This window comes from Myotis davidii, unplaced genomic scaffold (assembly GCF_000327345.1).
Source record: "Myotis davidii unplaced genomic scaffold, ASM32734v1 scaffold923, whole genome shotgun sequence".
Taxonomy (NCBI): domain Eukaryota; kingdom Metazoa; phylum Chordata; class Mammalia; order Chiroptera; family Vespertilionidae; genus Myotis; species Myotis davidii.
In genome coordinates this window covers 786,614-800,858 of record NW_006293789.1, presented here as the reverse complement: position 1 = coordinate 800,858, position 14,245 = coordinate 786,614, and the positions used below count along the sequence as shown (strand labels likewise).

The 14,245-nt window shown below is 43.4% G+C and overlaps 1 protein-coding gene across 2 annotated transcripts in view; it reads left to right on the top strand.

Annotated features, from left to right (window-relative positions):
- MGAT5 (mannosyl (alpha-1,6-)-glycoprotein beta-1,6-N-acetyl-glucosaminyltransferase) overlaps positions 1 to 14,245 on the top strand; it is a 333,468-nt gene that overhangs the window by 50,063 nt on the left and 269,160 nt on the right. The window contains exon 2 of one of the 2 annotated variants that reach the window (XM_006767746.2): positions 2,274 to 2,391. The exons of the other annotated variant lie outside the window; for it this stretch is intronic. The gene's annotated coding sequence lies outside the window, so the exon portion shown is untranslated. The remainder of the gene's footprint in view (positions 1 to 2,273; positions 2,392 to 14,245) is intronic. 2 annotated transcript variants of the gene reach the window in all.

Below are 14,245 nucleotides of genomic sequence, written 5' to 3'. Positions count from 1 at the left end.
AGAAATGGATAACACTGTACATCTTTATGCTTATCCATAAAATCCTGGTTTTCTACCAGCCTCTCATTTCAGAAACACAGCTCTGGTTTCAAAGTGATGTGTTCAGGTTCATTCATTCATATTCTGTCTCTTTCCTGTGTCATTACTCCCCCTACCCAAGTGAAATAACCTGTCTCTACAACAAATGGCCCAGATGAAAGGAACATAAGTTGGTGTGTTTGCCTTGTCGTTTCTGGCATTAATGGGATAGAATGGAACAGGCTGATAATGTGTGTGTGTGTGTGTGTGTGTGTGTGTGTGTGGTTGTGTGTGTGATGCATGATGCTCTCCTTTAGTCCAGTCTGATTGCTCCCCCTTTGTCCAGGAAACTTTTTGTCTCCATCTCCAGAAACATCACTATGCCTGCTTCTTTCTCTTTCTCTGACTTATAACTGGGTTCTGGCTGTGTTCTCATTTCCCATTCTGATCATGTTCTTTTCAGATTCTGCCAAATCTCTCTTGCATTTGTTTTTCACCTCAGCACTCTATTCTGTCAGCAGTTCAGGGAGCCCTTTCCAAGCTAATTTTTCTCCATTTGCTTTTTAATTAGTTTTCCCCCTCCTGCTTCTTGCCTCCACCCCTTCGTCCTCCTACCCTTCTGTGGGTGACTAGTACAGGTCCCACGATTTCTTGCATGCTTTTAAGAGAATATGGGCTGGAGCAACGCCAATCACATTGTTTCCAGGGTTGTGAGTTTGAAATTTTCCGATTTATTCGTTTGTGGCCTTGCTCTATAATGTGAGCTGTGGTAAGTTTCCAGAGGCAGGGACTAAGCATCTTGTATAAAATATTTGTTGGAAATGATTCATATTTTAATAATAAAGTGCTCTGAGTGTTAACCTGTGTCTTTAAAGTAAATCTTCTAAAAGACAGGGAGCAAGCTTCCTTTCATAGATTCAGACTCAGTCTATGAAAACTCTGAAATGTTAAAGAAACCTTTGATGTCTGTGTTTTGGGGTAAGAGTGTTCATAGCTGTGGTCAGATTCCTATAGGAGTGTATGGCCCTGTGTATTAGAACCCCCTGCCTGGCTTATTTAGAAGCCTAAAGAGATTTGAAGTGACAGTGTGTGATCTGGAAGGAGAGGATAGAGGCTGAGGAGCACACAGAACCCTGTTTCAAGTGAGGATAAGGCCCTTACTAGGCACCTGGAGGCACAGAAGGCCAGGTATCCATAACTATGACATCTAAGCAGCGGTGCTAATAAAGGAGCCTGAGATTTGTTTTGAGAGTTCTCCCCTGTACTAATTCTTACCTCTTAGAGGTCTAATGGAATAAAAGGAAAAGGTGGCTGACAGGAATTCTGGTCTCAAGTACATCACATTCAGTTCTGCCCTCTGGCAGGTTAGCTCAGCGCCTGAGAGCATGCTGTAGGCTGCAGAGGACAAAAGGCATTATGGGTCCCCTCTGGAGCGCCTAGATCCTTGCTCCTCAAAGTGGGGTCCCCAAACTGGCAGCATCGGGCACACTTTGGAGCTAGTTAGAGATGCAGACTCTCCGGGCCCACTGACTGAGAAGCCACCACAGAGCCAGGCTCCCAGGTGACACTCAGACTGAGGAAATGCTCAAGGAGCCAGTTCTAGGCGCTGCCTTTCATGGGCAGCAGCCCGGTCTCTCACAGGCGCTGTGTCGTGGGCATGGCTCCAGGGTCTTAGATGAGTACTGATTGTTTATTATTTTTATGATAAATTCTAACACCAAGTGACTTAGATGTAGGTTTGTATGTGTGTATGTGATTTGGTCTAGTACAGCGGTTCTCAACCTATGGGTCGCGACCCCTTTGGGGGTCACCTAAGACCATCCTGCATATCAGGTATTTACATTACGATTCATAACAGTAGCAACATTACAGTTATGAAGTAGCAACGAAAATAAGTTTATGGTTGGGTCATAACATGAGGAACTGTATTTAAAGAGCCAGAAGGTTGAGAACCACTGGTCTTGTACCTTTCACAGGCAGATGTATAAATCAGAAAATAATCCTTGACTGTCTGCTTATGGCCTGGGGATGGCAAGATATTATCGTGCCTACTCTGTGTACAACCCGTAGAAAACATTAGGGTGGGACTCAAACAGTAAGACACTGTTTTTTTTTGAGAAGTCTGGTCTGGGAGATGAACATATAAAAGGGTAATTCATCTCATACCATGTCTTGTGATAGCTTAAGGGACCAGAGAAAAGAGTGGGCAGTCTTTACCCTACTGCTGGGGTATCACTGACTGTATATATTGATAGGTGGACAGCCCAATATGATGAAGACAGTTTCAGAGCTTTACCAGGCTTCTGCTGTCCTCAGGGAGAGCCCCAGATTCCTCTTCAGAGTGTGAATGGAGAGCACCTTTCATGTTTTCAAGTAAGTAGCTTCCACAGTGATCTATTAGTTCCCTGTCTGCTAGTGTGTAGCCAGGAGAGAATGTGTGCTGTGGGGCCGTGTTCTGCTGCTCTGCCCTGTGGCTGAGAACCCCTGCTTCCCTTTAAGTGGAGTGACTTCCTGCTACGACTTTCTGTTTTTGTGATCTCAGATCGAAGGCAGGTTATGTTTAAAGTTATTGCTTTTCCTTCAGAACTGCCTCACTGAAGCATGGTCTCTGATCCCTGTAGCAGAATTAACCCCATTTGAAGATTTAGAAGGTGGATTTTGGCTCTCTTGATGAAAGATTCTTAAGAGGTTTGCAGAAGAAGGAAGCAATGACCTTGGAGTATTTGTACTTTTTAACAGTGTGAAACAGAATCTGTCTGGGAAACCAAAGAATGTTTGCAATTAGCCTATTGCCTTTTTTTGTGTGTGTTAACTAGAGGCCCGGTGCACGAATACATGCACCTTGAAAGGAACTGTGGGCCAAGAGGCTGTGGTAGGCACAGGGGCGGGTCTTGGCCCATCCTCCGCGCCCCCGCCCAGTCCTTCCTACCATGGCCCCGGTTCCCTGTCTGCCAGCAGCCCCACTCCCGCCACCACCGCTCCCATGTGCCGACAGCACCGGCCATGCTCGCACCCGCTGATGGCATGGAGCGATTGGGGCCGGTGTCAGCAGTGGGTGTGAGTGGGTTCAAGTGGGGCCGGTGCCGTCAGTGAGTGCGAGCTGCAGCTGCTGCCCCAGTCGCCCCTCAGGAGCAGGGGCAGGTGGAGAAGCCCTCAGTGGCCATCAGGGCTGGCAGCCACCGCTTGTATCTGCTGATGGTGCCAAGCGATCGGAGCCAGCACTGGGCACTGGCAGCAGTGGGTGCGAGTGGCAGCTCTGCTGCTGGCAGTGGGTACAAGTGGGACCGGCTCTGGCAGCAGCTGCAAGCACCGGGCGGGACCACAGCATGCAGGAGCAATGAATTTTCAGTAACCACCAGAGGCTTGATGACAGTGACTGGTACCCTGCCTTGGTCTGTCGCCCCTGCTCACCTGCTCCACCATCCCACCACGGCCAACACCCGCCATGTTTCGCACATGCCCCCTGGTGGTCAGTGCCCGTCATAGCGACCAGTTGTTCCGCCCGTTCGGTCTATTTGCATATTAGCCTTTTATTATATAGGACTAGAAGCTTTTTTTCCATACTCTGACTTGTGTTTCCACACTCTTTGCTTTAAAGTCAAACTTGGAATTGAATTCTCTACTCACATACTAGCTGGGTAAGCTTTACAAGTGCAGTTAGCTAATTCTCTGAATCTCATGTATGAAGTGGGGAGCAAATATTTCAGAACAAAATGAGATGTGGTACACAGAGGGTCTAGTAGAGTTCATGCCATCAACTTTTTGATATTGAGCACCTGGTACCTATCAGGCACAGTTGCTGGGAACTATGTACTAGATATATGTTGAAATACGCTATGAATAAAAACATCAGACAAGACCTGTCCTCATTAGAGCATATAGTCCTTTGATATTTGACTGAATTAAAATGCTAGGCAGGTAACCCAGATACATAAAGCAGCCTGCATGGGTTCCCTGCAGAATAGGAGAGTCATGCCCGATACTCCATTCCTGCCAAGGCCCCCTCACAGGAAAGGGTGCAGCGTTCCCAGATGGTCCCATTTTTTTTCAGAAGGTATTAGAAACTCAAATTTTTATATGAAATTTCCCTGTTTTTCAAATGTTGGTAACCAATTAAAAAACAATCTTCCTGACCCGATTTCTAGTATGGCTTCAAATAATAATAACAGTATGTCCTTATCAACAGATCTAATTTGATGTTCTACCTTCTCTGGCTCATTCCTTCACCACAATGCAGGGCCCCGATTAGGCATCCATCTTCTCTCCACCCACAGGACACATCTCTGGGGTCTACATCCCAGGCCTTGCCGACTCTCCTCCTTGAGGAGTGTGGGCCACAACAGTGAGAAACTTGACCATGGAATGGCCACTTATCTCTGAAATAAAACAGTTTCAAAGGTACATACTGCATTGAGCTCTGGGTTTAGACTTTTTATAGCTCTGGGTTTAGATTTTTTATTACCCTGTTTTAATTGCTGCTTCCCCTTGAACCTAAAAATGAAGATCTGAAGTAGTGTGTTTTGGAGCCTAGCTATTCTTGGCAGCGCCTGCATTTATATCCATCCTATACAGGGTTCTGTATTTATGAGCACTCAAGTTCTGAGCTACAAATTTTGACTAAAACAAACAAAAAGTAATACCTCTCAAAGGCTATTGGTGCCAACCTCTTTGTTAGCATTCTTCTTTTAGCTGACCTCTAACATACCTACTTACCACTGAATTGCACTGTCTGGTTACTGGGGTGAACTTGGCAGGGAAGGCTTCCTTATGGAGAAAAGGTCCTTGGTTTCCTCTAGCCTTGGTTGCCAACCTTTCGGACCTCACAGACCACCAGTCCTCATCCGCGGACCACAGGTTGGTGACCACTGCTCCAAAGGTTTCCTTAAACCAGTGGTCGCCAACCTTTCAGACCGGTTGGCAAAGGCTGTCCTCTAGGATCTCATTAACTATCACTTTCTTCAGACTTTCCTGTGGCCTCAGACTGTTCTGGTTCATGATGGGTGGGAGCTGTTATCTTCAGCCACTTCCATGTGCTTTGTAGTGGCAGCGGCTGGTTGCTAATGGCTTGTCTTGTTGATGGCTGTGGAACATGACAGGTGGGAATGAACCACGTTTCTTTTAACTAGACTATGGCCAAGGTACACAGCTTTTCACTCACCTGACAGCCATTACAGAAGCAAAACACAGTCTGGTTTAAAGGCTCAAGGCAGGGAAGAATTGATCCAGAAAATACCAGGCTCATGGTAGTGATTTCCAAGTGAGAATATTAGCATAAAATTGGAAGGACTTATACAGAAGGAGTAAGCAGAATGACACAGAATTCATTCATGTGGGGTCCATCAGAGCAGTAATACCTGTTGTCACAACATAAGGTTGTTTGTGATGGGAGTGTTTGTGTGTGTGTGTGTGTGTGTGTCTGTGTGTGTGTGTGTGCATGTTAGGAGGTCAGGGAAAGAACCAGGAGTAAAGTGGAAGGTAAGAAGGGCGTTCCTTTGAAGGGAAAGGTGAGAAATGACAGGAAAGTTGAGGAGAATTTTTCGTGTTATACTTGTATAAATACCCAGGATCAACCTCTGGCAAATAACAGAGTAAGAAAAGCCCCAATTAGAATCCTTGTTTTCACTTTTTAAAAAAATATAATTTTTTATTTTTAATTGCAGTTGATATACAATATTATGTTAGTTTCAGTGTACGATCCAGTGATTAGACATTATATAACTAAGTTATCACCCTGATAAACCTCATATCAATCTGACACCATACATAATTACTACAATATTATTGATTATATTCCCTATGCTGTACTTAACATCCTCGTGACTATTCTGTAACTACCAATTTGTACTTCTTAACCCCTTCACCTTTTTCACTCAGCCCTCCAACCCCCCTCCCATCTTAAAGAACACCCTTTAACATTTCTTCTAATAGTGGTTTGGTGTTATGATCTCCTTTAGCTTTTTCTTGTCTGGGAAGCTCTTTATCTGTCCTTTGATTCTAAATGCTAACTTTGCTGGGTAGAGTAACCTTGGTTGTAGGTTCTTTCTTTTTCATCACTTTGAATATTTGTTGCCAATCCCTTCTGGCCCACAAAGTTTCTGTTGAGAGATCAGTTGACAGTTTTATGGGAGCTCTCTTGTAGGCAACTAAATGCTTTTCTCTCGCTGATCTTAAGGTTCTCTCTTTGTCCTTAATCTTTGGCATTTTAAGTATGTGTCTTGATATGGGCCTCTTTGGCTTCATCTTTTTGGGAACTCTCTGTGCTTCCTGGGCTTGTATGTCTATTTCCTTTACCAGGTTAGAAAAGTTTTTTATCACTATTTTTTCACATAGGTTTTTAATTCCTCGCTCTCTCTTCCTATTGACAATCCCATGATGCAAGTATTGGTACACTTGACGTCTCAGAGGCTTCTTATACAGTCCTCATTTTTTAACTCTTTTTTCTGTTCTGATTAGGCATTTTCTGCTTCCTTTCTTCGAAATCTTTGATTCAGTCCTCTGCTTCATCTACTCCATTGTTGATTCTCATGTAATGTATTCATTTCTGACTGGTTCTTTTTATGTTTCCTTTATCTCTCTGTTGAAGCTCTCACTAAGTTCATCGAGCATCCTTATAACCATTGTTTTGGACTCTGCATATAGTAGATTGCTTATGTCCATTTTGTTTAGTTCTTTCTCTTGAGTTTGTTCTGTACTTTCTTTTAGGACACGTTTCTTTGTCTCCTCATTTTGGCAGCCTTCATGTGTTTGTTTCTATGAATTAGGTAGAGCTGCTACATCTCCCAGACTTGGTACAGTGACCTTATATAGTATGTGTCCTGCAGAGTCCAGTGGCACAACCTCCCCGGTCACCCCAGCTGGGCACTCGAGGTGTGCCTCCTGTGTGGGCTGTGTATATCTTCCTGTTGTAGTTGATCCTTGATTTGTGTTGATACCTCAATGGGAGGGATTTACCCCCAGGTCAATTGACCACTTGGCTCATGATTCAGACTTGCCTAAAATCCCTCAAATGAGCAACATCTGGTCTCAGCATGCTCAGTAGCTCTCACTAAGTGGCCCCGGGCCTGTGACCACTGTGGAGGATCAGCTGTGCTACAAGGACTGGCTGCAACCACTGTGGAGGATCACCCAATGGAGCAGGACTTGCTTCAACAGGACTCTGAGTCCTGTTGGCTGAGTCTGTCTCTTCAGTGTGTTCCTTGTGGAAGAGGTTGGGTAGTGGTGGTTCAACATGGTCTGAAGCCGTCCACTGGGTGTGCTGGCTTTGGGGCTTTCTAGGAGGTGCAGGCCCAGTTCAATCGCTACCTATGCCCTTCCCAGGGCCACCCCAGCAAGAGCTATGAAGTGATCTGTGGATGTCTGCTACTTGTATTGGGCTTGGAAGTACCTAAGAGAGGCCAAGCTGTGAATCAAGGCTAGCTGCTGGTAGTGCCAGGCCCGGGGCCACTTAGTGAGAGCTACTGAGCATCCTGAGACCAGATGTTGCTCATTTGAGGGATTTTAGGCAAGTCTGAATCATGAGCCAAGACAGGCCATTTATATGGAAAAGCCACTGGAAACAGCTTGGGTGGGCTCACATGTTGGGTTGGGCCTTGTTTCAGGGAATCACCAGAGCAGGGCAAACAGTGTGAACCAGGGTGATAGGGACTCAGATATGGTGCCTTGCCTGCTGACTCTGTGTGGGACAAAGAAATGGAACAAGGATCTCTGACAGCACTTTTGTCTGGCAGATAGCTGCCCCTCCACCCCTCGCCCTGAAGGCAGACAATTCAACTCCTCCCTGTATGTCCCTGTTGCCTTTCTAAGTGCTGCCCCAGAGCTGGCACTCAGAGCAAGTGAGTTCAAGTAATTCAGTGCATGGGCCCTTTTAGGAGGAATGTCTCCAGCAGCCATTCTTCTCAGCCACAATCCCTGTTGGATTTTGCAGCCAGAAGTTACTGGGACTTCTCTTCCTGGCTCTAGGGGCCTGGTGTGGTGCTGGAATCCCTCACTTTTCAGGGGGAACCTATGCAGCCAGGATATCCCCTGTATTATTTTCATCCAATGCGGGTGTGTCACCAGCTGGTTCCACCTCTTCGCCTCTCCTTCCAGTCTTGGTGTGGCTTCTTCTTTATATCCTTAGTTGTAGAGCTTCTGTCCAACTAGATTTCCTGTGGTTCTGAATGATGGCTGACCCATTGTTTAGTTGTAATTTTTATGTATTTGTGGGAGGATTTGAGTACCACGTTGACCTACACCTCCATCTTGACCAGAACCCATTGTTTTCACTTTGGGTAACAGTTGCTTAAAGCCCTCCAGCCAGGGGTACATGGTGTCTTTCCCCAGATGCATATCTTGAACTTCCCAGATGTATCTGGCCATATCACTTGTGCCATTATTCATGTGTGGCCTCTCAATTCCAGTGTGTCCCTTTTGCCTGCTCTGTGAAACTGGATCTGGGCCCCTTTTCATGTGCAGTTGGCAGAACGTTAACTGTTAGTAGGGAGCTGTAGAGAGATACTGCAGGGAGAAAGGGTTTTACCTCCTGCTTCAGTGCATTCTCTGGGAGGGCTCTTCCCAGAGCATGTCTTCTGTATCCTGCTCCTGTGGGGTGTGGCAGTCAAGCGCACCCCTTCCCGCAGCTTCCCTGGCACCCTTGGGTGATTCTGTAGTAGAGTGCCTCCTATGAGGTACCTCCCTGTGAATGGCTTTCCCTGACATCCTACTGGACACATTTCCAGCAAATTTGGCCAACTGGCACCACACAGTAGCTTCAGTGCCATCTAGCGAGTTATAGCTGTGCCCCCTCCAAGTCAGTCAGGGTCTCCATCCTGAGGCGGGTACTTTTTCTTGGACTATCTCTTTCTATCCCAGGGGTAGTGGCTCCTCCTTAGAGCTGGTTTTCCTGTGTTTTAGAGTTTCTAGTATTACTTCTTCCTAGTTAATCTCTTGTTACGCCAACCCAATGGTTGTAGTTAGTAAGTCAGCTTTTTTTTGGTGCAAATTACTATGTGATTTTCATTTCCTGATTGACTTTAAAGTATTGTCAAGAAAAATTGTGAAAGACTCTGAAATAGGTAAAAAAAAAAAAAAAAGAAAGATTACTTAGTATGTAGTGCATCCTTCTGGGTTATCTGTGCCTTTCATTTTCCTTGAAACTATGGTTTGGCAAATGATAGAAAAATGACAGTGGTGGAAATGAATCTTGTTCATAGAAATGCAAATTAATTTTGTCCATTGGCGGCACTATTGATTTCTCTCAAGAAAACAATTTTCTATTACATTTATTTCAGCATTCCTGATTGCCTCCGTGTGTGTATTCTTTTTAGTTTGAAATAGGTTTTTCGTTCTCTTTTTAGTTAATGAGCTAAATATCTGTTCATTTTAAATTTGTAAGAATCATGGTTTTATCTTTAAACAATTGTAAAGATATGATGCATGAAAGAGCTCATGAGATATGCCCACTTAGATAAAAAATATGACAGAAAATGGTGATAAGGATTGCTAGAAAAGTGATTTAAATGCATTTTAATACTTTATAACTAGACAGAAAAAGAGAAGTAAAATTATTTTATTTATAAAGAACAAATTATTGCATTTATGTTTTGAAAATGAAAGATTCATAACATACCCACAGAATGGGAGAAAATATTTGTAAATCATGTACCGATAAGAGACTTATATTTAGAATATATTAAAACCTCTTACGACTTAGTACTAAAATGATAAATAACCCAGTTTTAAAAAAGACATAGAATCTGAATAGATAATTTCCTTTAAAGAAACACAGATAGCCAATAAGGACATGAAAAGATTCTCACTGTCATTCCTCATCAGGGAAATGCAAATCAAAACCACAGAGAGATACCACTTTATACCTACTAGGATGACTATAATAATAATAAAAAGACAGTTAATAAATAGTGTAGGTGAAGATGTGGAGAAATTAGAATCTCCATACACTGCTGGTGGAAATGGAAAACATTTTAACAGTTTTTCGAAATGTTAAACAAAATATCATTGTGACCTAGCAATTCCATGTCTAGGTTTAGACCTAAGAGAAGTGAAGACACGTCCACACAAAAAGTTAGATGTGAATGTTCATATCTACACTAATAAAAGAGAGACATGCAAATTGGTGTCACTCTGCTACATCCACCAGCCAATCAGCGTGAGTATGCAAATTAACCCAACAAATATAGCGGTTAATTTGCATACATAGGCGCAGAGCAAAGACTGAAGACAGCCAAGCACTGCAGAAGGGAGTGAAGTGGCAGAGAAGGGAGGGAGTGAGGCCCGCCTCCCCTCTCTGCTTTGCTCCGGCCACAGGAAGCCCTATTCTTTTAGGAATCTTCCTGCAACAGGCCTCTAGTAACAATTACAATCATAATAGCCATTAAGTGATGAACAGATAAAATTTGATCTATCTGTACAGTGGAATATTACTCAGCCATAAACAACAGGTTAAAGGATGGATTTATGCTACAACAAGGACTAACGTTGAACGCATTGTGCTAAGTGAAAGAAGCTAGTCACAAAAGACCACATATTACACGATTCTATTTGTAGGGAACATCCAAAGTAGGCACATCTACAGAGACAGAAAGTACATTGGTGATTGCCTAGGGCTAAAGGTGAGGATAGAGGATTAACAAGGTTTCTTTTGGGGATGATGAAAATGTTCTAAGATTGATAGTTATGATAGTTGTGCAACTCTGAATATACTAAAAAACCTTGAATTGTACACTTTAAATGAGCAAGTTATATTGTGCCATATGTGAATTATATCTCAATAAAGCTATTACCAGAAACCTCACCTAGACAAGTAATCATCAAATACAGCACATTCTTTGGTGGCAGGTGGTAGATGCTGCTTGTGTGTGAATGTGCAGATCCATTGTCCACGTGTTGGAAGATCTTCATAAGCTTTCTTTTTAAATGACCTCTCATACAGAACTTTTAAATTGGGAATGCCATTTCTTCAAGGGAGATTCCTGCAAAGTGAAATGAACATCCGCATCATTTCTTATGAGTCACCCCACCACCCCCTAGTCCACCATGGGAAGCAATTTGAAGAACTACCTTATCTGAACCTTTATTTCTCCTGTTTTTCTATCACTACTTAAGTGCGTAAGATCTTATTTATATCTTCCTCTCTCAGGATCTTGTGGTAGTGGTTGCGGAAGGAATCTGTGAATTTGTAAATTAACTAAGTTACAAGTAATACAGAGCCAAAATAATATCTGTAGTTATGATTGACAGAAACAATTCAAAGAAAAACCAATGGGATTGAACAATGGACCCAAAGTTATTATGTAAAATGTATTGGGAATAAGTAGGAAGTCTTGCACATAGGATCCAAACATCGATTATACCAACCCCAAATGGGGAACCTGGCCTAACAGCAGTTCCAATGGTAAAGTCGTGGTGATTTTAATTGGAGATCCATGAGGAAGAAGGCCAAAGAGCCAAAGATTGCTCTGGCTTCCAGGAAACTCAGTATTGTTCATACCCCAGGTCAACCACTTACTAATTGAATAGCCAGGGCAAGTTACTTACTAGTAAACACACTGCATCTCAGTTTCCCCCTGTGCAAAATGGGGATAAAAGTCTCTACCTTGTAAATTGTGCAGATAAGCCATGTTAATATTTGTGAAGTCTTAAAGCTGCAGTTGGCACACAATAGGCACTATATGATAATAATGCAGATGATAGAAAGTAGTTGTAGAAGTAGGGAAGCCTGGATTAAGGATAACGACAGTTCCAGTATTTGGCAAGAATCAGATCTTGTTGGGAGCACTGGGATCTGGTTAATAGAATCGTCGACTTGAGGGGCCTGCAGGTAGAGGGTGGCTTTGATGGGGGAGGGGCTGGGAGATGTGAATGCAGTTCCAGCTAATAATTATCAAGTATCTTTTGTGAGACAACTTCTGTGTTATTTGTGATGGGGAGAAAAACCTCAAATCACATGTGTGATATGGAATAAACTAGGGCTCATCTGAAGGGAGTTAGTGCAGAGTAGTAGGAAGGGCTCTGCTTTACTGGTACCTCTCATGTCAGCTCCTCATCTGTTATGTGGATATTATATTGGCTGTGAGGATTCATTAAGATTTACATAAAACACCTAGCTGGTGCTTAGCTAGCACCCAAGAAATCACACTTACTATATAACATAACAATGTCAGTGTATTAAGACAAGTACAAAAATCACTATGGTGCAGACATTTCATAAAAGTCATAAAAGAGATGTAGAGTATCTGGGATTTGGAGAAGGGGGATTTTATGTATTAGCAGTGATGGCGAACCTATGACACACGTGTCAGGTGACACGCGTACTCATTTTTTTTGGTTGATTTTTCTTTGTTAAATGGCATTTAAATATATAAAATAAATATCAAAAATATAAATCTTTGTTTTACTATGTTTGCAAATATCAAAAAATTTCTATATGTGACACGGCACCGGAGTTAAGTTAGGGTTTTTCAAAATGCTGGCACGCCGAGCTCAAAAGGTTCTCCATTACTGTATTAGGGCCTGACAGGGCAATATTTCATTTGAAAATGGCCTTGTAGAAGATGAGGGTCGGGTTGGAGGTTGGAGGTCACGGTGGGGTGGCTAATTTCTTAGAGTTAGTGCTCTGCAGAAGGGATTCCTTGGGTAAGGAGAAGGGCAGAGGAGGCAAATATTTTTAGGTGCCTTCTACCTTTCATGGTTCTTGGTAGTTTATTCTAGGAATGCTTCTTTCGCTTAAGGGTTTTCTGGAGTTCTAATTCTCTACCTCAAAGAAATGCATTTCTCAGTGACACTGGAGACGCTGTGGCCATCTACTGAGGAGATGTTTGAACAGAGTCCGCTTCCTATTCCCCAATAACCTGTACTCCTACAAGTAAGAAAAATGTGAGAACATTTGTCTTAGGATGTTCAATTCTGAAAAATAATTTTAAGTCAGATTTCCTGTGGCATTTAGTTCTTTTTATAAGAATGCTGTAATCCAAGAACCCTGTGGGGGCATCTCAGTTGGGTAGACCTTTCCTAAGTGGCAGTATATTGGGTCACATGACTAGGTGTGTGGCTGATGTGCCAATGATTTCATCCTGGGGGAAAGTTGTCCGTCTTCCACTACTTCATGCCTGGTTCTGATGTGGAAGAGGATATTTCCCCAGCAGAGGAGGAAGACTGTTTTGTCAGCAGTTTTTGTCCTGTGTAACCTTTAGGCAGCCTTCTCCATCCTCCCTCATAGACCAGCTCCTGCATTTCCTTGTCTTGGTAAAGGACACAGTGTTTCCTCAGCTTCGGTCATGAGGGACTCCTCCTCTCTGATTCCCTCCAGTTAGTCATTGTTCACTGTCAGCTGATTTTATCTTTTAAATGTTGCTGGCTCAGGTCTCTTCCCACCATGACTGCTTCTACCCTGCTGAGCTCTTGATCTGACTCATTGCTCACCCAGCATTGAGTGAACCTCTTACTGGCCTCCTAGTCCCAGCCAGGTCCTCTCAAATCCTCTGCAGGGCAGCCAGGATCGAATACTGCAGTCTCTCCTCTCCCAACGGCCTCCCTGATTTACATTGTTTGGGGTCGTGGTTCTCACTGAACACGGGAGGTTTTCCACAATCTGTGGACCCTTCTCAAAGCATTTATGTTGGTCCCATTCTAGACGAATCAGTAGAATGGACACTGGGGAAGGGGTTTGGGCTTCTGAATCATACAAAACATGCCCAAACAGAAAGATATCCATTCAGTAAGTAATGCTTTAAAAAATAGCTTTTTACTTTGAAATAATTATTTCACAGGATGTTGCAGAAGGCAGGCTGAGGACCCAGCTTCTCCAAGTGGGGTCATCTTACACGCTCTAGTACAGCGGTTCTCAACCTGTGGGTCACGACCCCTTTGGGGGTCGAACGACCCTGTCACTGGGGTCGCCTGAGACCATCCTGCATATCAGATATTTACATTATGATTCATAACAGTAGCAAAATTACAGTTATGAAGTAGCAACGAAAATAATTTTATGGTTGGGGGTCACCACATGAGGAACTGTATTAAAGGGTCGCAGCAGAAGGCTGAGAACCACTGCCTTAAGCCAAAGCTCAATTCAGAGCAAGGCTCTAACTCTCTTCAATTCTATGAAGGCTGAGATATGTGAGGAAGTTGTAGAAACGGAACCACAAAGCCTGGATGACAGCACATCTGTTTACTACATTTGAAGCTAGCAGAGGTTGGTTCATGAGTTTTAAGAAAAGAAGCCCTCTCC